Below are 22,590 nucleotides of genomic sequence, written 5' to 3' on the forward strand. Positions count from 1 at the left end.
CTCGGTACTCCAAAGAGCACCACCAACAAAGAAGTCCTCCAATGTTGCGGAGGCTACTACTACAAGTCACGTACCATCAGGCTCACAAGAATTTGTGCCCAATCTAGATGGGAACATACCCCGCCAGCCAAATCTAAACAACTGCATGCGAAGCAAAGTCTTCACCGTCTCCAAGATCCGCCATAGCCGTTGTAGGTCCTCCAACCACACCATGGCATTCTCTGTATGTGTTGATATCATGGAAATCTTGCTGCAGACATGTCTCAAGGTGTCAACAAAAACAGAGCTTTCCGATACTTCAGAGGTGGACTTTCCGAGACAAATACCCATGATAAGATCATAAAAAATCGAGAGAGAAGAATTTGTGCGGCACACTTGATGCATTCACTTTCGGAGGATTTATACAACTTGCAACAGCTCGTGCTCAGCTTAATAAATCCTAACAAACAACCGAGAAGGTATGGGAGGTGGGTTAGCCGATCCTGGAGAATAGGACTCATGAGAGAAGATAACGATGAAGAGCCGGATGGATCAACCCAAAAAACAGCCTGATCCGGATTTTCGGGAGGGGCGACTTCATGCTGCGGTGGTCGTACCTCCTCCTACCCGCCCTCTCCTCACCCTTGCCGCCGGTGGCGGCCGCCGATGCCGGCGTGGCTACCATCGGCACTCGCGCGGGTCTGCGTGACTTGGAGGGCTGCAATCCGCCGGAAGTTTGCCGCATCCTGCATCGTCCGGCAGTTGCCGACGGCTCGGAAACGACCATCATCGACGCTCAGGCTGCAGGTTGGACTTGAGTGGGCAGCCCGCCTAATCTTACACGGATTAAGGGAATCCCCAACGTCAACACACAATTTTTCTCCCGCATCCGTCCGCGGGGGATTACTCCGCGGACACGGATGTGAAAGGACGACATCCAACCGTAGCCGCATCTATTTGATAATAGTTCGAACCAATTGGACAAAATTCATGCAAACCGGGCGAATTTTAATATAAACCCGAACGGATTTCATATAAACATGACAGATTTCATTACATTTACATCAACTAAGCGGTGCTGGTCCGGCTCTGTAGGTATAACTAATACCTAATCTAAATAGTCGCCGTCTTCATGATCGTGGCGGCGGGGCGCGGCCTCGGCAGTGTCCTCCTCCTTGTTAGTCTTGCTGAACACCGCCCCGTCGCACTCCTTGTAGGCGGCCACTACTTCCGCCTCTCGCTGGTGGCACCGCCAGCGGACGAGACGGATCTCGCATGCAGAGCGGTGGACTCGAGCAACACCTCCTGCTCCGCCAAATCCGCGTCCGACGCGATCGCCCTACCGGCGATGTGCTGCTCCTCCGCCTGCTGGTGCTCCTAGAGGAGGTGGTAGTTGTAGATGGCATCGGCCTGCGCCTCCTGAAACTGCTCCTCCCGCACCATGTCCATGTAATAGGCACGGGCCTTGCCGATGTTCAAGGTCCAGTGCACCAACGAGGGTGGCGCGGAGGAGGAGGAGGGTGGTGTGGAGGAGTAGGAGGATGGCGCCAGCTCGTCGTCCGCGTCCTCCATTGGGTCGTCGTCGTCCTCCGACTGCCCGTCGGCCAGCCAACCAGCAGCAATGTGGCCATCTCCTTCTTTTGCTCCGGCGTCAGCCCATCCTAGAGAGCTTTGGTGGGTGAGGAATCCATGATGGGGGTGGTGCGGGGAGGGATCGGAAGCGGATGACTGCGGCTATGGTCGGGGCAGTGGCTTATATAGCAATGGCGGGCGACAGAAGGACGGACGAGTGGTGCCGGGGAAGACGCTTCGGCAACCGCGTGACATCAATGTGGACGGCAGACGGACAGACGGGTGGCCTTCGTTTCATTTGAACGCGTTGCTATCGCCTGCACCAAGAAGCGACGTGGACAGTGCTTTCTCAGTCGGCGCGCCACTTCAACGCCGGTGCCAGTGAGCTCTCGCGTCCGCTCTAGCCGGGTATGAATGCGGACAGTAACGCTCTGGAACGAGCTGTCCATTTCAGGTGGGAAGCGCGTGGGGGCGAGGGAGGGTTTTTGGTGGGGCAGCGTGGTCAGAAGTAAGTGTGAAAGCGGTCTAGACTACCACAAAGCCCCATGTTTGTTTTTAATTTATGAGAGAAAGTATGCCCGAACCGCGCTCGTGTTGGATGGCTTCGGCTGTCCGAATGCATGCAAAAGGTTAAGTGGGTTAAGTGGAGCGAGCTGTAGAAGTAGAATCCTAACAGATGAATCAATCATCGAGAAAACAGTGAACATAGTTAGATGGCGCACACAAGAGGACGTCACGGAGTTTTCATCCTCTACATGATGCTGCCCAGCGGGTCATGGATGGGCTTCCACGAGGTCGGTCTTGAGTGCAGGGTGTCCTGGCCCGACGTGTGGCGCGCCGACGTGGACAACCCTGCCATAGTGCCATGTATCGTCAGGACCTACAATCATAACGCATAAGTATACATTTCTTACTTGTAATATTGGTCATGAATTTAGAAGCTCGAATGTTGAGGTTCACAAGCTCGCAAAGCATGCTTTATCTTTACCGACTGGTCGGCATGTGTGGTTGGGTCAGTCAGAAGTACTTCCTTTCATTCGTGTAAACATTGTGACGGTTGAATAAAAAGCTTCGGAGTTTGTCTAAAAAAAGTATCGTCAGGACCTACAAGGTGTGTCGAGTGTCGGACTCCTAGTGCCTCGAGTCCGTTAGTGCGCATGACGACGAAGTGATCACTGTGGCCGTCGTTGGGCCCGACAGCGTCGTGTTCACTAGATCGGCCCATAACACCATCAAGGTGTGGTGGCGGGAGATGGCCGGGAAGGACGGCACGACAAAGCATATCCTTGAGAAGGTACTCAGAGAGGGAGAGAGCGTGCTCACCACCATCTCCATGTTTCCCAAGGACCGCGTCGTCTACGTGGGCTTGTCGGACAGGCTAGTCACCTAATGGTTCTGGGTTGCTAGCGAGTCGAGATATGGTGGTGTCCTCAAGGGCCACAAGATGTTGGTGATGTGTAACGCCCTAAAACCGGAGTTTCAGATGCCTTTCATGTTTCCGGGTTTCATCGTGTGATTTGTTTGGTTCATCGTTTTCATCTTTGCATCATGTCATCATGTCTTTAATCTTTGCATCTCAAATCAAATAATTAAATCGTATGGATTTTCAGTCCATTTAAACCGAAGGAGTTCACCTGGTGATTTCTCTATATAACATATCCTCCTAATAATTATGAAGCTATTATTAAATATTCCGTTATTTTGGAATTAACCATTGACACACTTGCAAATAAATCCCAATACCTTTGTTATCTCAATTCTTGATCTCCGACTTGTCCTCATATTCTTTTATCGTTTTATCGAGGCTCTTCCTAAATGTTCAACATTTTTGGGAACTTCGGATCCCTACTCCTTTCAAACGAGTTGAATTAAATTCAAATACATTTGAATTTAATCTTTCAATCTTGGCCATTTCTATTTTCGTGGAAAGAGCACATTTTTGTGGATCCGGGGAAATTATCCCCATGCTCCAATTCTGTCCCTAACCCTCTCTTCTTTTTTTCACTAATGTTTTTTTGCTGCTAAAGAAATATGAGGGGTAGGGAGAGGTCTGCCAGGCCGGCCTGCTTCCCCACTTCTCTCTAGGGCCCATGCCTAGGCCCAACCAGCCGCCGGCTCCAAGGCCATCTTTCGCAGCCCACTGCTCTAACCCTTGCCGTTCGCTCCCTTCCTCCCCGATCCACCTCGCGCCGTCAGCTCAGGGAGATGCTCCCTCGATCCCATCTCTCTCCTTCCTGCCCGTTTCCTTCGATCCCGACCTCTCTCTCGATCTCCCTCTAGCGCAGCCCCGTGCTCGATCCCTCCTCCCTCGATGCGCCGCTAGAGAGGAAGAGAGAGACCAGCGCCGCGCCCTCGTGCTCGCTCCCACCTCGCCATCCCGCCGCTGCGTCCGGTCGCCGCCGGCAACCACGACCCGCGCCGCTCCTGCCATGGCCTCGCCTCTGCACCTCTTGTCCCGTCGCTGCCGCCCCGTTGCCGCTTCATCCTCCGCTGTCCCCTGCGCGTTCGTCGCCTTCCAACCACCGCGGGCCAGTGCCACCGCCCGCTAGCCTCCTCCTCTACTTCGTCCCCTTCTCTGCTCCCTCAGCCATGGCGCTCCGCCGCCCCTTGTCTCGCCCGCGTTGGCGACCAGCAGCAGGTCGCCGCTCCGCGCCGTCCGCCCCACCTGCAATGTAACACCCCGGATGTAACTTTCCCTATTTGTACTCCAACCCTTGCCGTTTCTGGCGTTAAGTTAATTTATTATCTTGGGTTTGGGTTTTTGTCTCCATGTGTTGTTGTCGTTGTCATGCATCTCATATCATGTCATCAGGTGCATTGCATTTGCATACATGTTTATCTCATGCATTCGAGCATTTTCCCCGTTGTCCGTTTTGCATTCCGGCGCTTCGTTCTCCTCCGGTGGTCATTTCTAGCTTTCTTTCGTGTGTGGGGATTAAACATTCCGGATTGGACCGAGACTTGCCAAGCGGCCTTGGTTTACTATCGGTAGACCGCCTGTCAAGTTTCGTATCATTTGGACTTCGTTTGATACTCCAACGGTTAACCGAGGGACCGAAAAGGCCTCGTGTGTGTTGCAGCCCAACACCCCTCCAATTTGGCCCAAAACCCACCTAAGTCTTCTCCATCATCTAGATCGTTCAATCACAATCGCGTGGCCGAAAACCGCACCTCATTTGGACTCTCCTAGCTCCCTCTATGCCTATTTAAACACCCCCCCCGAAATTCGGATCTCCTTCCTCCCCGAAACCCTAGATTTCTCCTCCGCCGCCGCCGGACACGTCCGGACGGACCGGACACGTCCGCTCCGCCGCCCGCAGCCACTCCGGAGCCGCCACGTGGCACCCTCCACCTCGCCGCCGCCGCGGGCCGAGGAGCCCGGAGCCGGCCCCCCGCGGCCCGATCCGCCCGCGCCGCCTTCGATCCGCCTGCGCCGCCACCTCCCTCGCCTCCGATGCCCCGTCGCCGCGCCGCCGCCGTCGGCCATCGCCGCCCCGGGCCCGCGCCCCTCGCCGGCGCCCGCTCGCCCGCGCCGCCCGAGGCCTCGCCGGCTGCCGCTGCCACCTCCGCCGCCAGATTCGGCCGGGAGTGGCCGGATCCACCTCTCCCGCGCCTCCCCGCCGCTTCTTCGAGCTCGCCGGAGCCGCCGCCGCCTCGCCGGAGTTCTCGGTTCGCGTGCGTGAACAGTAACCCTTCTCTAAAAGTCCCTGATATTTTCAGTTCAAGTGCTCATGTTCGCAGCCCCGTAACTTTGCATCCGTAGATCCGATTCATGCATATAGCATATCAAAATGTTCACCTCAGAGAGTACATCATTTCATTCTATTGCATCATTTTCATTTGAGCTCATCTTGATGTCCGAAATGCTGTTAGAAGAGGGCTACTTGAGTTAATTGTCAGATCTGCTACTCCGTTTAGCACTTTTGTCATTTTTGCCATGATTATTGTGTGCATGATATGCCCGTGAGTTCTACATATGTTTTGTTAAGGGTTTTGTCATCTTTCCAGAGGTGCAACCCATGTATTGTTGTGATGTGTGTGGTGACTAGTGCAAGCTTGCAAAGTGGTGCACTTGCTAATTCTGTTTTCAGGGACTTAGTAATTTCACTAAGTCCTGGAGGTGTTTATCTCATGATGCCATATGTTCTTGTTGTTTCCTAGTGATCCGTGCCTCTTTTGAGGATGATCAGTAAGGATGTTTTGTTAATCTTGTAGTGATCTATCCATCCATGTCCTTGTTTGCAATTATGGAGCACCCTAGCTTGAGTCAATCGAGCTCTACTTTTACTACTTTGTGAATTTGGGCAGATTGTCAACTTGTTTGCAATTTTGCCGATGATGTTGTAGTTGATCCGTGCATGCTATACTATTGTTCTTGCCAGGTCTATCTTGCATTTTGTGCCTTCTTGATGGGTGTATGCTTGTCTTGCCATGACTTGCTCTGTAGTGAGTGCATCGAGCTCGTAAAGATGCCTACTTGAGTTATATTTCAGCATGTGCCAGTTTTCACTAAGTCTGAAAACTGATTATGTTTTTGCCATGTTCACATGCTTGCAATTGTATTTTCCGATCCCTTTTGGCTCAAGGTCACTAAGGTACTTTTGTTAAGCTCTTTGAGTAGCTCCATGCCATGCTTTACTTTGCCATGTTCAGATCCTGTAGCATATAGTTGTGTTGCTCCGTAGAGGGCTACCTGATCTGAAATTCCAGACAAGTGTTAATTTCACTAAGTCTGAGATCTGTTTGTCATATGCATTTTTGCCATGCTTGTTTGAACCTGTTAATGGATGAATTGGCCGTAGCTCAGTGCTAGAATTTTGTTAAGCATCTTGTATGCATCCCTGCCATGTATTTTTTTGTCATGTTTGGGTGCTGTAGCATGTTCATCTCATTGCATTTAGTTGGCTACTTGCTGTAAATCGCAGACCGGTGTCATTTTTGAATCGCTTGCCATTTCCAAACCGTAACTCCGATTCCGGCGTTCTTTATATCGTTTTCAAGCGATTTCATCTCATCTTTCCAGTGGCACACTTGGATTTCCAAGTTGAGGCCAGGTTCATGCATTTCCTGTCATATCTTGCTTTTTGCATCCCGCATCGCATTCCGCATAGCATATCATCATTTCATCATATTGCTTGGTCTTGCACGTGGTTGATTGTATCCTTGTTGCTTGTTTGTCTTGTTTGGGTAGAGCCGGGAGACGAGTTCGCTAACGAGGAGCCCGTTGAGTTTGCTTTCGAGGATCCAGTCAACTCTGACAACTGTGCAGGCAAGATGATCCTACCCTCGAAATCACTACTATCTTTGCTATGCTAGTTTGCTCGCTCTTTTGCTATGCCATTGCTACGATGCCTATCTTTTTCTTTCAAGCCTCCCAAATTGCCATGTCAAACCTCTAACCCACCATGTCCTAGCAAACCGTTGATTGGCTATGTTACCGCTTTGCTCAGCCCCTCTTATAGCATTGTTAGTTGCAGGTGAAGATTGAAGGCTGTTCCTTGTTGGAACATTTATTTACTTGTTGGGATATCATTATATTATCTTGTTATCTTAATGCATCTATATACTTGGTAAAGGGTGGAAGGCTCGGCCTCTCGCCTAGTGTTTTGTTCCACTCTTGCCGCCCTAGTTTCCGTCATATCGGTGTTATGTTCCCGGATTTTGCGTTCCTTACGCGGTTGGGGTTATAATGGGAACCCCTTGATAGTTCGCCTTGATTAGAGCTTTTCCAGCAATGCCCAACCTTGGTTTTACCATTTGCCACCTAGCCTTTTCTTTCCCTTGGGTTCTGCAGACTCAAGGGTCATCTTATTTTAACCCCCCCGGGCCAGTGCTCCTCTGAGTGTTGGTCCAAACTAGAGCCCCTTGCAGCGCCACCTCGGGGAAACTCGAGGGCTGGTTTTAGTTGTACGGATTGCTTATCTGAGTGTGCCCTGAGAAAGAGATATGTGCAGCTCCTATCGGGATTTGTCGGCACATTCGGGCGGTGTTGCTGGTCTTGTTTTAACCTGTCGAAGTGTCTTGAGTAACCGAGATACTGAGTCTGATCGGAACGTCTTGGGAGGAGGTCTATTCCTTCGTTGACCGTGAGAGCTTGTCATGGGCTAAGTTGGGACTCCCCTGCAGGGTTTTGAACTTTCGAAAGCCGTGCCCACGATTATAGGCAGATGGGAATTTGTTAATATCCGGTTGTAGATAACTTGAACCTTAACTTAATTAAAATGAATCAACTGAGTGTGTTACCGTGATTGCCTCTTCTCGGCGGAGTCCGGGAAGTGGACACGGTGTTGGAGTAATGTTTGCGCAGGCTGTTCTCTAGTTTCTCGCTAGCGCTTTGCCTCCTCTTCTCGCTCTCTTTTGCGAATAAGTTAGCCACCATATATGCTAGTCGCTTGCTGCAGCTCCACCTATATTTACCTTGCCATACCTATAAGCTTAAATAGTCTTGATCGCGAGGGTGCGAGATTGCTAAGTCCCTGTGGCTCACAGATTACTATTACACCAGATGCAGGGCCTGATGATTCCGCTCCAGGAGACGCGTATGAGCTCAAGTGGGAGTTCGACGAAGACTCTCAACGTTACTATGTTTCCTTTCCCGATGATCAGTAGTGGTGCCCAGTTGGGGGTGATTGGGACCGTGTCGCATGTTGGGTTCTCTTTTATTTTGGCGCCGTAGTCGGGCCATGAGTGTTTGGATGATGTAATGTTATTTATGTACTTGATTGACATGGCGAGTGTAAGCCAACTATGTTATCTCCCCTTTCATTATTATATTACATGGGATGCTGTGAAGATTGCCTAACTTGCGACATATGCCTTCAATGCGATTATGTCTCTAAGTCGTGCCTCGACACGTGGGAGCTATAGTCGCATCGAGGGTGTTACATGCAGCTCCTCCACCTCGTCTCTGCGGCCTCCCCTTCTGCTCCCTGCATCCATCCGGCCGTCTGTGTTGCTGCCGCTGGACACCAAGACCGGGGGCTCTTTAGTTGTTGCACGCTTGCAGTGCCTCCTCCCGAGCAGGAGCATCTTGAACCGATGCCTCCGTGAAGCCCGAGTGGGAATGTTTGTGTGCACCGGTTACGCCAAGACCCGGACCGACAAGTACCACGACATCCGTCAATTGCCAAGTACCCCTACGCGTGGATACGCTAAGTTCCTCTTCTCCCATGCGCCGTCGCCGTCCAAGTCCAGCAAGCCACCGCACCGCTGCCTCGCTGCAGCTGCTCCTTCGCTGTTCTGTTCCGCTGCCTCCCGCGTCCGGTCGCCGCCGGTGCCCACGACCAGCGCTGTGCCTCTTCTCGTGGATGCCGCTGCCAGTGTCCGCACCCTGCTGCTACTCCGTCGGCCGCCTCCCTTCGTTGACCACCAAGAACCGAGGCCTATTTTGTTGCTTTGTTTGGATGCGTCAAGTTCCTCTACTAGCCGTGCACGCCTCTGGATTCGTCCAAGTTCCGACAATGTTTTTGTACAACTACGCCGCAGAGACCAAGACCGACAAGTCCACATGGGAGCCCGAACGACTACTTCCACGATGATGCGAGTACAAGTACCTTCGACGTGTTTTTTTTTCGCCAAGTACCGCGACACCCAGATCCCTTGGATCAGTCGAGTTCGTCTACGAAAACATGTATGACCGTCGTCGAGACCGCAAAGTACCTCTACGCACAGATATCGCCAAGTACCACGATACTGACGACATCCACTACTACTGTCGCACTGGGTTTCGTCAAGTTCAACTTCTTTGGCTACGAACGGTCATGACCCGAACATCTACGGACATGTACGACCACCGTTGCCCGAAGAACCGTGGGTCACAAGCGCCGGGAACAACTACCGTCGCCGTGGATCCTACAAGTTCGCAAGAAGGACAACTTCCCACAACGACCCGTGAACAACTACTTCCACGATGACCGTGTACAACCACCGTCACGAGAACATATACTTCCTCTACTTTGCACCGAACCCGGGACCGCTCCGAGAATGCACCCTTCGAAGGTATAACCCTCGAGACAACGCCCGTGAACGAATGTTATGTGTTGTATGAGATACTCGTGCTTGCTCCGTGCTCGAATTGTCGGTGCACGTCGCCCCTCTTTTTGCCTTGCCACCGACATGTGGGAACTTGGTATCCGAGTTCACCCCACCATCCTTGCATGTCATGTTCCACACACTTTCCCTTTGCATCGGTATCTCAATCGAGTTACCGGAACCGGGACGTTGCCATGGCACCGCTTCCGTTATCGTTGTCGTGGCACCGCTTTAGTTATCATTGCCGTGGCACCCCTTCCGTTTCCGCCACGATGACAAATGCTTCATAATATGCTCTTGTTAACTTTGTCATAAAACCTTGCATAAATTTGTTCATGTCATCCGCATCATGATAACAACAATTAAAATGTTCAAAATTGTTGTTGCATTAAATTTCTAAATGCATACGGGGATTTACCGGATTCGTTGTTTGTTATATCCGGCCCCATTTAAAAATTGGTTAGATAGATAATTCCTTTATGTTTCACCTCTTGACATGCTTAACAATATTTAACATTGTTGGGAACATAAACGAGATCAAACTAAATAATCGATGTTGTGTTCCGTCAATATGCAACCCGTTGCATATTGACCTCCACTTAACTTGTAGAGTTGTTTGTGCACTTTGCCATGACATGTATCATTAAACCGGACATGCATCATACTTGGTTGTGCATCATGCCATGATTATGTGGGGGTTGTTTACTATGTTGTTTGCTTCTTTCCGGTGTCGCTTCTTCGGGTTAGTTCCGATAACGTCGTGTCTGTGAGAATCCGTTCGACTTCGTCCGTTTGTCTTCTTCATGGACTCGTTCTTCTTCCTTGCGGGATCTCAAGCAAGATGACCATACCCTCGAAATCACTTCTATCTTTGCTTCCTAGATGCTCGCTCTTTTGCTATGCCTATGCTGCGATACCTACCACTTGCTTATCATGCCTCCCATATTGTTGAACCAAGCCTCTAACCCACCTTGTCCTAGCAAACCGTTGTTTGGCTATGTTACCGCTTTGCTCAGCCCCTCTTATAGCATTGTTAGTTGCAGGTGAAGATTGGAGTTTGTTCCATGTTGGAACATGGATATTTTGTTGGGATATCACAATATCTCTTATCTAATTAATGCATCTATACACTTGGTAAAGGGTGGAAGGCTCGGCATTATGCCTGGTGTGTTGTTCCACTCTTGCCACCCTAGTTTCCGTCATATCGGTGTTATGTTCCCGGATTTTGCGTTCCTTACGCGGTTGGGTTATAATGGGAACCCCTTGACAGTTCGCCTTGAATAAAACTCCTCCAGCAAGGCCCAACCTTGGTTTTACCATTCGCCACCTAGCCTTTTCTTTCCCTTGGGTCGGCCAGCCCAAGGGTCATCTTTATTTTAACCCCCCCGGGCCAGTGCTCCTCTGAGTGTTGGTCCAACCCAGAGCACCGTGCGGGGCTGTCCCTTGGCAACTTGGGTTACGTTGGCTCCCGTACGCTTAGCTTATCCAGTGTGCCCTAAGAACGAGATATGTGCAGCACCTATCGGGATTTGTTGGCACAGCAGGTGGTCTTGCTGGACTTGTTTTACCATTGTCGAGGATGTCTTGTAACCGGGATGCCGAGCCTGATCGGATTGTCTTGGGAGAAGGAATATCCTTCGTTGACCGTGAGTGCTTGTGATGGGCTAAGTTGGGACACCCCTGCAGGGTTTTGAACTTTCAAAAGCCATGCCTGCGGTTATGGGCAGATGGGAATTTGTTAATGTCTGGTTGTAGAAAACCTAAAGTTGATTTTAATTAAAATGCATCAACCGCGTATGTAACCGTGATGGTCTCTTTCCGGCAGGGTCCGGGAAGTGAACACGGTGTTGGAGTTATGCTTGACGTAGGTTGTTCTAGGATCACTTCTTGATCATAGATTCTCGAACGTGCTTTGCCTTCTCTTCTCGCTCTCATTTGCGTATGTTAGCCACCATATATGCTAGTCGCTTGCTGCAGCTCCACCTCATACCTTTTACCCTTCCTATAAGCTTAAATAGTCTTGATCGCGAGGGTGTGAGATTGCTGAGTCCCCGTGACTCACAGATACTTCCAAAACTAGCTTGCAGGTGCCGATGAGACCGTACAGGTGATGCAACCAAGCTCAAGGAGGAGCTCGTTAAAGATCGTGTTCGTTGTCTTGTTCCGATTCCAGTTGATCAGTAGTGGAGCCCGGTTGGGACGATCGGGGATCTGTGTAGCATTTGGGGTAGTCTTCTTTTATTTTGGTTTCCATAGTCGGACCTTGTGTGTATCTGGATGATGTACTGCTTTATTTTTGTTTTGTGTGAAGTGGCGATTGTAAGCCAACTATGTATCTCTTTCCCTTATGTATTACATGGGTTGTGTGAAGATTACCTCACTTGCGACATTGCTTTCAATGCGGTTATGCCTCTAAGTCGTGCTTCGACACGTGGGAGATATAGCCGCATCGAGGGCGTTACAAGTTGGTATCAGAGCCTTCCCCGACCTTAGGAGCCCCCTACTTGATCGAATCGTTGGCGTTGTTGAGTCTAGAAAAATGTTTTGAGTCATTTAGGAATTATATATTGGATAGTTAGGAATTATTTTTACTCCCCAGTCCCTTCATCGCTCTGGTGAGACATCCTGACGTAAAGTTTTGACTCTTCTCTTCTCAAATTTCACTAAAACAAATTTAGGATCACGCGGGTATCTTGGAATCGTTCCGATGGTTTTGTTACGAGAACATTGTTCTTAGTGCCTCCTGACATTTAGGGGTTGTGGCAGTGTCCCGGGGAGTTGAGCTCCGAGGTGTTGTTGTCACAATTTTATCATTGCAGTTCTGGAATACCTGAGTTCGCTGACATCGAAAATCTCTTTTATGCAGTTGTTGGTGAGATAACCTCGACGCCACCCAGTACTGGGGTGGGAGTTCGGGAGTATTACCATAACTCGTATAACGGATGCTTTTCGAAGGTTGAGGTAAACGATTTCCGAAGGTTTCTTGGTTATGTGTTGAAGGATGGATACAGCTGGATGTAGGATTTGCTAGTTTTGGGTGAGATATTATGCTTCCCCTGTATCCCAACACCTGATTGCATAACCGGAAAGTTTCGGGAGTTTATAAGTGGGAATTCAAGTAGCTCTTAGGATATCTTTCCGACAGATGTATGATATGAAATTGGGGTTCGACGTCTAGTGGTCCTCCTATCCACGGTTGGTTTTACAGTGGTCTCATTGTGTCTTAAAGAGTCCTTGGCTATGCCGACTCGGGGACGCTTCGTATGTCATGTGCACTGCCTTGTACATGATGGTACTATATGATCGAGCCTGTGTAGGCCCCACCACGAAAACTTCGGACGAAATCTATATCATATGTTTGTTCCGGCTTACTCCGCAAGCCAATCCTTTGTTTTGTTTTGAGTTGTGGTATTCGAGTTGCTTCGAAGTCAAATGTTGATTCCATACCTTTCCTAAATGTTGTTCTCATACTCTTATGTGAATATCAATCCTTCATGATAATCGAGATTGTCATGTCAATCCTTTTCAACCAGCGTGTTTTCTCTTCAAGTGGATCCGAACATTTCAACATCCGCAAGATCAAGTATCAGTTCTTCTCAACGGTGTTTGTTTCATCCGTCTCAAAGTTGCCTTTGTTTTTCCCGCCCACCCACCCCTTTTTCTTCGAGGACTCGGATTTCTTTATCAAGTATCCTTTTATTCTTGTGAAGTCTCTCCATCCTTTTCCGTTAATATTCTTATCCGGTGATTCTCATGAAGATGCTAACGGAGTCTCAAGTTAATCATTCTTCATTCTTTTTCTTCTCCAGTGAATCCAATTCAAGCTTTCGGTGTTGATCATATTCTTTTCCGTTTTTCAAATGCCTTCTCATGCCGGTGCACATTATATTCAGTCATTTCTTGCTATTCAACTGTTTCGGAGTGCTCAAGATATCTCGAAGATTCGTGTTCACACTCTGCATTCGTTCAAGATCTTTCGAGGATGTTCCCTCATTCAAGCCATTTATTTCAACTGGTGGAATCTCTCTTTTCAAGCAATCATTCCAACGGTGTATCTTTTCAGTGGGACCTAACCCACAGGTCTTTTTCCAGGATCTTACCTGACTCTTCTTATTTTCCCAAAGCTTCTCAAATTCTTTTCAAAGTTTGACGTAGGAATGAATTATCATCAGTCTTATGTTTTTCTCCAAGACCTGTCGAATTATTTTCATCGTTGGCTCAATCTCTTCACTTTGATTCTTCCGGAGCGTCTAAATAATTCATGGTGGTGTTTCTTGTCCTCATTTTCAGATTGGAAGACCGAAGAAGATTTTTTCTAAATCTTGCTCCTTTTCTCTTCAAGATTCATGGTTCTAGCTTGTTGCCATCCTCTCATAATTGTATTCGATTGTGATAATTCTTTTCATCCATCCGGAGCAATTCAAGAGTCTTCTCAGTTTGATTATCCGGAGTCCATCAATTCAGGTTTATTCATTCTCAGCTTTCAGTTATCATTCCCCAATCTTACCGGTGCTTCGTTCAAGTGATCTCTAATCAGTTCATGATCTCTTCATTCTCATGTATCTAAATCCTAGCAAGCATTTTCGTTCATTTGCTAATTCTTCCTGGTGTTTCTTTATTTTTTTTCTTCGTTCATTTTCATTTCTTACGGTGGTTCGTTCAAGAGTTCTTCTCCTTCATTATCATACAGATTCATTCGTTCTTTCATCCTACTGGTGGATCTTCGAAGACCTTCTCAAGTTGCGCTATATCTCTCTAAATCCTTTTCAACGAGAATAAGTAGTATGCCAAATCCATTGCTTGTCATCAATTTAAATTGGTGAAGGATACGCATAACGTAATTCTTATTTTTGTTTCATCGAGTGAACTCAATTCCCTATTCCGGAGGCTCATCAAATTCTCGTTTTCATTTGTTTCATCTTTCTTTTCCGGAGTTACAAGCTTTTCCGCATTATATCGTCGTGAAGATTCATCTAAATCATCGCAAGGCTTCACCTTGTGTTTTCAACTTCTCTTTCCTTTCGTTTGATCATCCTTTTATTACCGGAGTTCTTCATGGAAGCTCTACATGATGGTTTCATCAAGGATTTAATTTCCTTCTCGAAGTGTTCATCAACATTCTTTTGAGAGGAGCTAAAACATTCTTTATCTTGCAATCCATAGTGGAATTGTGTCTCCCTTATCTTTTGAGGTGGTAATATATCATTCTTCAAGAATGAGATATTTAAACCCATCAATCTTTTCGTTGGAGTTGTCTTGTGTCATGTTTCACCTAAAACTTTCCCTAAGGATTGTTGCTATCATGGTACTCATAAATGACCCAAGTTCTTCTTTTATCCTCCCGGTGAAATAAGTTTCTCGTCTCCTTGTTGATACCAATCCAATATATTATTTTTCGTTAGTGGCAGAATTTCACCTAATAGTTTTGAGATGTTTTCCATAAGCCCACAACAAGCTTACTCTTTTCATTGTTGGTTTTCCAACAACTCCGTTCAACTTTTTCTTCGTACGCATGCTCTTTCAATTCTATTTGCGAGAGTTGTCATTTCTTTCTCCGATCTCTTATTCTGACGATCTACCTTCTTTTCTTTCATTCCAGAGGCATTGTGACGTTGCTCTCTTCGTCCTATCATCTCGTTTGCCAAGATCATGTTTTTTTCCTTGCTTATCCATCCAACCGGAGTGTCGTGCCCCTTTTCAAGTTCTTTCATCTTATCAAGCCTTTCATCTCTTTTCAACCGGAGTGCTACCCGAATCGGTTCTTTCTTATTCCTCTTTCTTAACGGAGTGTTTGCAACTTTGTTCTTCTTTGTTGCATTCTTTCTTTCAATTTGTTCAACCTCTCAAGGTTCGTGGTTTCACTCATTGGTCAAAGAAGCAACTTAGTTCTACCTCTTCTCTTTCTCTTCCGTTTTTCCCTCTGGTGCCATTCTAGATCTCGGGACGAGATCCTCTCGTAGTGGTGGAGTGTTGTAACGCCCCAAGACCGGAGCTTCAGATGCCTTCCATGTTTCCGGGTTTCGTCATGTGATTTGTTTGGTTCATCGTTTTCATCTTTGCATCATGTGCATTTGCATCATGTAATCATGTCATCATGTCTTTAATCTTTGCATCTCAAATCAAATAATTAAATCGTATGGATTTTCAGTCCATTTAAACCGAGGGAGTTCACCTGGTGATTTCTCTATATAACATATCCTCCTAATAATTATGGAGCTATTATTAAATATTCCATTCTTTTGGAATTAACCATTGACACACTTGCGAATAAATCCCAATACCTTGTTATCTCAATTCTTGATCAACGACTTTTCCTCATATTCTTTTATCGTTTTATCGAGGCTCTTCCTAAATGTTCAACATTTTTGGGAACTTCGGATCCCTACTCCTTTCAAACGAGTTGAATTAAATTCAAATACATTTGAATTTAATCTTTCAATCTTGGCCATTTCTATTTTCGCGGAAAGAGCACATTTTTGTGAATCCGAGGAAATTATCCTCATGCTCCAATTCTGTCCCTAACCCTCTCTTCTTCTTTTTTCACTAATGTTTTTTTGCTGCTAAAGAAATATGAGGGGGAGGGAGAGGTCTGCTAGGCCGGCCTGCTTCCCCACTTCTCTCTAGGGCCCATGCCTAGGCCCAACCAGCCGCCGGCTCCAAGGCCATCTCCCGCAGCCCACTGCTCTAACCCTTGCCGTTCGCTCCCTTCCTCCCCGATCCACCTCGCGCCGTCAGCTCAGGGAGATGCTCCCTCGATCCCATCTCTCTCCTTCCTGCCCGTTTCCTTCGATCCCGACCTCTCTCTCGATCTCCCTCGAGCGCAGCCCCGTGCTCGATCCCTCCTCCCTCGATGCGCCGCTAGAGAGGAAGAGAGAGACCAGCGCCGCGCCCTCGTGCTCGCTCCCACCTCGCCATCCCGCCGCTGCGTCCGGTCGCCGCCGGCAACCACGACCCGCGCCGCTCCTGCCATGGCCTCGCCTCTGCACCTCTTGTCCCGTCGCTGCCGCCCCGTTGCCGCTTCATCCTCCGCTGTCCCCTGCGCGTTCGTCGCCTTCCAACCACCGCGGGCCAGTGCCACCGCCCGCCAGCCTCCTCCTCTACTTCGTCCCCTTCTCTGCTCCCTCAGCCATGGCGCTCCGCCGCCCCTTGTCTTGCCCGCGCTGGCAACCAGCAGCAGGTCGCCGCTCCGCGCCGTCCGCCCCACCTGCAGCTCCTCCACCTCGTCTCTGCGCCTCCCCTTCTGCTCCCTGCATCCGTCCGGCCGTCCGTGTTGCTGCCGCTAGACACCAAGACCGGGGGCTCTTTAGATGTTGCACCCTTGCAGTGCCTCCTCCCGAGCAGGAGCAGCTTGAACCGATGCCTCCGTGAAGCCTGAGTGGGAATGTTTGTGTGCACCGGTTACGCCAAGACCCGGACCGATAAGTACCACGACTTCCGTCGATTGCCAAGTACCCCTACGCGTGGATACGCCAAGTTCCTCTTCTCCCGTGCGCCGTCGCCGTCCAAGTACAGCAAGCCACTGCACCGCTGCCTCGCTGCAGCTGCTCCTTCGCTGTTCCGTTCCGCTGCCTCCCGCGTTCAGTCGCCGCCGGTGCCCATGACCAGCGCCGTGCCACTGCTCGTGGATGCCGCTGCCAGTGTGCGCACCCTGCTGCTACTCCGTCGGCCGCCTCCCTTCGTTGACCACCAAGAACCGAGGCCTATTTTGTTGCTTCGTTTGGATGCGTCAAGTTCCTCTACTAGCCGTGCACGCCTCTGGATTCGTCCAAGTTCCGACGATGTTTTTGTACAACTACGCCGCGGAGACCAAGACCGACAAGTCCACATGGGAGCCCGAACGACTACTTCCACGATGATGCGAGTACAAGTACCTTCGACGTGTTTTTTTTCGCCAAGTACCGCGGCACCCAGATCCCTCGGGTCAATCAAGTTCATCTACGAAAACATGTATGACCGTCGTCGAGACAGGAAAGTACCTCTACGCACGGATATCACCAAGTACCACGATATCGACGACATCCACTACTACTGTCGCCGAGGGTTTCGTCAAGTTCAACTTCTTTGGCTACGAACGGTGATGACCCGAACATCTACGGACGTGTACGACCACCGTTGCCGGAAGAACCGCGGGTCACAAGCGCCAGGAATAACTACCGTCGTCGTGGATCCGACAAGTTCGCAAGAAGGACAACTTCCCAAAACGACCCGTGAACAACTACTTCCACGACGACTGTGTACAACCACCGTCACGAGAACATATACTTCCTCTACTTTGCACCGAACCCGGGACCGCTCCGAGAATGCACCCTTCGAAGGTATAACCCTCGAGACGACGCCCGTGATAGAATGTTGTGTGTTGTATGAGATGCTCATGCTTGCTCCGTGCTCGAATTGTTGGTGCACGTCGCCCCTCTTTTTGCCTTTCCACTGACATGTGGGAACTTGGTATCCGAGTTCACCCCACCATCCTTGCATGTCATGTTCCGCACACTTTCCCTTTGCATCGGTATCTCAATCGAGTTACCGGAACCGGGACGTTGCCGTGGCACCACTTCCGTTATCGTTGCCGCGGCACCGCTTTTGTTATCATTGCCGTGGCACCCCTTCCGTTTCCGCCACGATGACAAATGCTTCATAATATGCTCTTGTTAACTTTGTCATAAAACCTTGCATAAATTTGTTCATGTCATCCGCATCATGATAACAACAATTAAAATGTTTAAAATTGTTGTTGCATTAAATTTCTAAATGCATATGGGGATTTACCGGATTCGTTGCTTGTTATATCCGGCCCCATTTAAAAATTGGTTAGATAGATAATTCCTTTATGTTTCACCTCTTGACATGCTTAACAACATTTAACATTGTTGGGTACATAAACGAGATCGAACTAAATAATCGATGTGGTGTTCTGTCAATATGCAACCCGTTGCATATTGAGCTCCACTTAACTTGTAGAGTTGTTTGTGCACTTTGCCATGACATGTATCATTAAACCGGACATGCATCATACTTGGTTGTGCATCATGCCATGATTATGTGGGGGTTGTTTACTATGTTGTTTGCTTCTTTCCGGTGTTGCTTCTTCGGGTTAGTTCCGATAACGCCGCGTCTGTGAGGATCCGTTCGACTACGTCCGTTTGTCTTCTTCATGGACTCGTTATTCTTCCTTGCGGGATCTCAGGAAAGATGACCATACCCTCGAAATCACTTCTATCTTTGCTTTTTAGATGCTCGCTCTTTTTCTATGCCTATGCTGCGATACCTACCACTTGCTTATCATGCCTCCCATATTGTTGAACCAAGCCTCTAACACACCTTGTCCTAGCAAACCGTTGTTTGGCTGTGTTACCGCTTTGCTCAGCCCCTCTTATAGCGTTGTTAGTTGCAGGTGAAGATTGGAGTTTCTTCCATGTTGGAACATGGATATTTTGTTGGGATATCACAATATCTCTTATCTAATTAATGCATCTATACACTTGGTAAAGGGTGGAATGCTCGGCCTTATGCATGGTGTTTTGTTCCACTCTTGCCGCCCTAGTTTCCGCCATATCGGTGTTATGTTCCCGAATTTTGCGTTCCTTACGCGGTTGGGTTATAATGAGAACCCCTTGACAGTTCGCCTTGAATAAAACTCCTCCAGCAAGGCCCAACCTTGGTTTTACCATTCGCCACCTAGCCTTTTCTTTCCCTTGGGTCGGCCAGCCCAAGGGTCATCTTTATTTTAACCCCCCCGGGCCAGTGCTCCTCTGAGTGTTGGTCCAACCCAGAGCACCGTGCGGGGCCGTCCCTTGGCAACTTGGGTTACGTTGGCTCCCGTACGCTTAGCTTATCCGGTGTGCCCTGAGAACGAGATATGTGCAGCTCCTATCGGGATTTTTCGGCACAGCGGGTGGTCTTGTTGGACTTGTTTACCATTGTCGAGGATGTCTTGTAACCGGGATGCCGATCCTGATCGGATTGTCTTGGGAGAAGGAATATCCTTCGTTGACCATGAGTGCTTGTGATGGGCTAAGTTGGGACACCCCTGTAGGGTTTTGAACTTTCAAAAGCCGTGCCCGCGGTTATGGGCAGATGGGAATTTGTTAATGTCCGGTTGTAGAAAACCTGAAGTTGATCTTAATTAAAATGCATCAACCGCGTGTGTAACCGTGATGGTCTCTTTCCGGCGAGGTCCGGGAAGTGAACACGGTGTTGGAGTTATGCTTGATGTAGGTTGTTCTAGGATCACTTCTTGATCATAGATTCTCGAACATGCTTTGCCTTCTCTTCTCGCTCTCATTTGCGTATGTTAGCCACCATATATGCTAGTTGCTTGCTGCAGCTCCACCTCATACCTTTTACCCTTCCTATAAGCTTAAATAGTCTTGATCGCGAGGGTGTGAGATTGCTGAGTCCCCGTGACTCACAGATACTTCCAAAACCAGCTTGCAGGTGCCGATGAGACCGTACAGGTGATGCAACCAAGCTCAAGGAGGAGCTCGTTAAAGATCGTGTTTGTTGTCTTGTTTCGATTCCAGTTGATCAATAGTGGAGCCCAGTTGGGACGATCGGGGATCTGTGTAGCATTTGGGGTAGTCTTCTTTTGTTTTGGGTTCCATAGTCGGACCTTGTGTGTATCTGGATGATGTACTGCTTTATTTTTGTTTTGTGTGAAGTGGCGATTGTAAGCCAACTATGTATCTCTTTCCCTTATGTATTACATGGGTTGTGTGAAGATTACCTCACTTGCGACATTGCTTTCAATGTGGTTATGCCTCTAAGTCGTGCTTCGACACGTGGGACATATAGCCGCATCTAGGGCGTTACATGATGTGCCTGGCGATGTGCGGCAACGTCGTCATAAGAAGCTCAGCCGACTGGCCCCCTCTGCATTTGGCGTTGTGACGGGGCAGAGCATGTCTGTCTAAGCGTGCTAGTCGGACACACCGAACCCATGAAGTGCATTGCCATGGACGAGAAGGTTTGGACGATGATCGACGGTTCGTGGTGTACAGCGGAAGCCTCGATGGGTCGGTCAAGGTATGTGTCTGTCGGACGCGGAAGCAGAGCGAGTCGTGCCAGCTTTGGTGACGGGGAACACACCAGCACCACCGCAACCGTCGCAGGTGTGGAGGGGCCGGCCGGCTCCGACGCCGTACGCGGAAGCATGGGCGCTATACTAGACGCCGGAGCTGAAGCCCGTGCACGTGGCAGCTAAGTGAGGTCGAAGTAATCGTACGTGCGCGCATGGAAACAATGTGCTGGGATTGGCAAAGTGGGTTTAGTGGGGTCCCCATGGGTTAAATGGGATATCCCTCAGGGGGATTCATTATCTCCTCTAAATTTTGATTTGGCAGCTGATGCCTTGGCTATTTATGCTTACCAGTGCTAAAAAGTTGGTCTTATAAAATGGGTTCTCACTGAAAATACTGTAAATGGTGTTAATATGCTTCAGTATGTAGATAACACAATTTTTTGTTACAGGATGATTATGACAGTGCTCCCAATTTTAAATATGTTTTATGTCTCTTTGAGCAAATGTCTGGTTTAAAAAATAACTTTCACAAAAATGAACTCTTTCTTTTTGGAGATGTTGTTTATAAGGCAGATGCCTATACTGGGATTTTTACTTGCCTTGTTGGTACTTTACCCATGAAATATTCGGGACTCCCTCTAGATGAAAAAAGGATTAGAAACAAACATTGGAAACCTCCTAAGGAGAGGATGGAAGGTAAATGTGAAAACTGGCAGGGGAGATTACTAGCTAGTCCTGGGAGAATCACCCTGATACAGTCTTCGTTAACTGGGATTCCATACTTTATGATGTCTTTTTAAGGGTTACTAGTGGGTGTTTGTAAATGTATGGAGTTTTTTTAGATCTAGGCTACTATGGCAAGACAATGTTGATAAGAAAAAAATAATCATCTTGTTAAGTGGTCTGAGATTTGCGGACCTAAAGACATGAGTGGATTAGGGATTCAAAATTTAACTTTGATGAACAAAGCTCTGTTGTATAAGTGGTGGTGGAAACTTCTTGATTCGGAAGGCTTATGGTAGGAGATTATTAGTAATAAATAAATAAAGGACAAATGTTTGAATGCAGTCACATCTAGACAGGGGATTCTCAGTTCTGGTGTGATATTCTTAAACATAAAGATCATTTCCTATCTCTCTCTCTCTCTCTGTGTGTGTGTAGGTTTATTGTAGGGAATGGGGACAATGTGATGTTTTGGGAAGATTGGTGGATTGGACCTAAATCCCTGAAATGTAGTTTCCCTAGATTATACAACATATGCTTTGATAAAAACAAGTCTGTTAGAAATATCCTTGACAAGAGAATAAATAATGTGAGATTCTGGAGGACTCTGATAGGAGATTCTCTTGAATTATGGAATCACATTAAAGAGGTTTGTGCCTCTCTTGTTCTGAACAAAAGAAATGATGAGGTTGTATGGACCCTGATAAAGAATGGCATTTATTCCGTCCAGTCTTTTTATAGACATTTGATTGAAATAGGGGTTAAGTACCCACATCTCTTTATGTGGAAAGTTAAAATGTTGCCTAGTGTGAAGGTTTTCATGCGGGTAACTCCCAGAAATAGTATTCTCACTAAAGATAACTTGCTCCGTAGAGGTTGGAGAGGTGACAAGAACTGCCCCTTTTGTGGAAGGGATGAAATTGTTAATCATCTCTTCTTCACTTGCTCGGTTGCACGCTTACTCTGGAATGTATTAATGTGCTTTTAACTTGACTGATGTGGCTAATAACATAGATTCTTTGGTTGGGTCTTGGTTGGATTTTTTTAATAAAATGGAGAGAAACTTGGTGATGGTGGGGATCTCTCCAATTTGCTGGACCCTGTGGAAATTATGTAATGGTATAATTATTAACAGGGATATTTACATCTGTGCCCCTGGTTCCTTAGCCATACTCATTCATCCCCATGCTTTTAACTTTTGCTCACTTTTCCGCACTCCCTTGCCTGAAACCCTCAGAACTAGTCACAAACGGTGGATGTCGTCAGGT

The 22,590-nt window shown here is 48.1% G+C and overlaps 1 pseudogene; it reads left to right on the forward strand.

The window, feature by feature from the left end:
- The first annotated feature begins 2,264 nt into the window (after positions 1-2,264).
- LOC125507211 lies at positions 2,265-20,786 on the forward strand (annotated as a pseudogene).
- The last annotated feature ends 1,804 nt before the right edge of the window (positions 20,787-22,590 follow it).

The sequence above is a fragment of the Triticum urartu genome, chromosome 5 (genome assembly GCF_003073215.2).
Source record: "Triticum urartu cultivar G1812 chromosome 5, Tu2.1, whole genome shotgun sequence".
Taxonomy (NCBI): domain Eukaryota; kingdom Viridiplantae; phylum Streptophyta; class Magnoliopsida; order Poales; family Poaceae; genus Triticum; species Triticum urartu.